This window comes from Sinocyclocheilus grahami, unplaced genomic scaffold (assembly GCF_001515645.1).
Source record: "Sinocyclocheilus grahami isolate Dianchi unplaced genomic scaffold, SAMN03320097.WGS_v1.1 scaffold302.1, whole genome shotgun sequence".
NCBI lineage: Eukaryota > Metazoa > Chordata > Actinopteri > Cypriniformes > Cyprinidae > Sinocyclocheilus > Sinocyclocheilus grahami.
The window spans coordinates 1,990,210-1,992,532 of NW_015505481.1; positions in this window are offsets into that span (position 1 = coordinate 1,990,210).

Here is a 2,323-nt window from a genome sequence, read left to right on the forward strand (position 1 = left end):
GTATGGCTTCAGAAGTAACACAGAATAATTCGAACAATCGGAGAGAGAGAAAAAAAAAATCTCGGATTTGGATCGGCTCTCTCTGATCGATACCCGATCCGAGAAAAAGGGCACTATCGGAGCCGATACCCGATATGAATATCGGATCGGCGCATCCCTACTTTCCGTGACATCCCTTCTAGCATGTTCACAGTAGAGGGGACAGAACTGCCCCTTAGAAACCTGGGAAATGTCAAATGGCCTGTTTGTGCATGTGTGTGTGTGTGTTTGAAGGGAATTTAGCTGCTGCTGTTCTGAGTAGAGCAGTGGATACACTTGTATACTAATTTCCCAACCAAAATCATAACCTTATTTCAAAACAGATCATGATCTGTGTTTGAAATTCTTCAAACAACAGCAATGACAACAAAATGTTTCCAGCGCAAGTCAAAATGTCAGCTCTGAATCCACGAGAGAAAAGTGTGTGGTAAAGGGAGAGAGAACAAAGAAGGCAAGAATAATGGAAAGAGCATGCAAAACTGGGACAAGCGGTGGTCAGAGAAGAAAAGTAAGGAAACGGGAAGCAGAAGAGAGGAGAATGACTTATGGGCGGCCCGAGCTGGAGGAATGGGGTGTGACAGAGAGAGGCATGAGGGATTTGGGAAAGTACTTGATGTCTTGTTAGCCTCAACCTTCCTCACACTGTGATTGGCTAAAAATATCTCATGGCTCATGTTGAACAAGGTGCATTCTGGTTTGTGCCACTGGAGCATTTATCATCACATGGCCCTTAAAGTGCCAAACGCAACCTTTCTCTCTTTCGCTCTCTCCATCTCTGTCTCTCTTGCTCCCCCAAATCCAACACACAGCCAAATGCCTCCTCTTCTCCTTCTGTTTACTCCTCCTCAAATCTAGCACAAACCCCACTACTAATTACCTGTACTGTTCTAGGCTCTAATGATCTTTTAATAAAGCCCCATTCCTTCAGTTCTCCTCTTTTTCTTTTAGCATAACCAAGTACCACACCCTTCCTTTCTACATAATTCATCAGGTCATTATCTGCTTATATAAAACATCCTTGATTCTTTATATCTACATATGACCTCTACAGCCGTCAGTGTTGTCTTACATATAGACCTTATTTCCTTCCCCGCTCTGATTTTTCATTCCTCTTTTCCTCCATTTCCTCTTATATTTTGTCTTTCCTTCCCTCTAGATTGCATTTAATCTACTCTGTTTTATTATGTTACTTCCATCTGGTCTTTTTTATTTTCTATTTCCTTTTCATATCCTCCCTCCAGCATCAATGCTACTTTGCTTCTGTCTTTTTTCTAAACACTCTGATTGGTGGGAGGGGAAAATTGTCTCATTTCTTTCCACAGATACAAAAAAACCCTCACAGGCACTTTCCGTCTCTTCTTCAACCCCTCTATAGTGGACGACAAGTCTAATGTGTTAGCTCTCAGAGAAGTCTGAGACCACATTCAAAGTCTAGAATTCAAAATCCAATTGAAACTTTGTTTTTACACCTTTAATTTGACACCTTTAAGAGCCAATGCAGCATGCACACACTTTTCCTTCTGAGATCAAAGAGAAATCACTTCACGAAATCCATTAAATCTGGAGTTCAAAATGTAATTTTAACTTGGAAATAAATAAAAAAAACATTTTATTTATGAAGTAAAATGAATAGGAAATGTTTCAGATTATTCAGTATTTCTAGGTCACAAAGTAAATTAGTGACACTGATCTTGTGTCTGTTTGTACAGGTGGTCTTCCTCTATTGAAGCTCAAGATGCTCAGTGGATCATCTCAAATCTAGCTGGAGAACATGATCATCAGGCTCAACACACTTGTGGAGTTCATTCAAGTGCTGCTGCCATTAAAGCAAACAAATTTTTTTTTTTAAATACTAAAGACATTTTTAATTGAACTTTTCACTTTAGTCAATATGCTGTGACACATGCAGTATTAAATTATTAATGAATACAAAACAGAAAATGTTTCATTAGTAGTCTTTTTGACCCCAATAACTGCAAGTAATCTTAACAAATAGAGACATCCAAACATCCAAACAACCATATTACTCCCCCTGGCAACGACACTCCTCATTCCACTAATAATTACCAATAGAAGGAAAAGAGCTGGGAATATCAAGTTAAAGATGAATATAAGAGAACAATTTGCATCCAACCTGGCTCTTCTTGTTCCTCATTGCTCATCACTTTTCCTATCTCTTCTGTCCAGCTTTATACCACCATCATTCCAATCCATTTCCAAAACAGTCAACCATATGACTGAAAATGTCTAAGCATTGACAGAGAAAAATAGAGAGAGAGAGAGA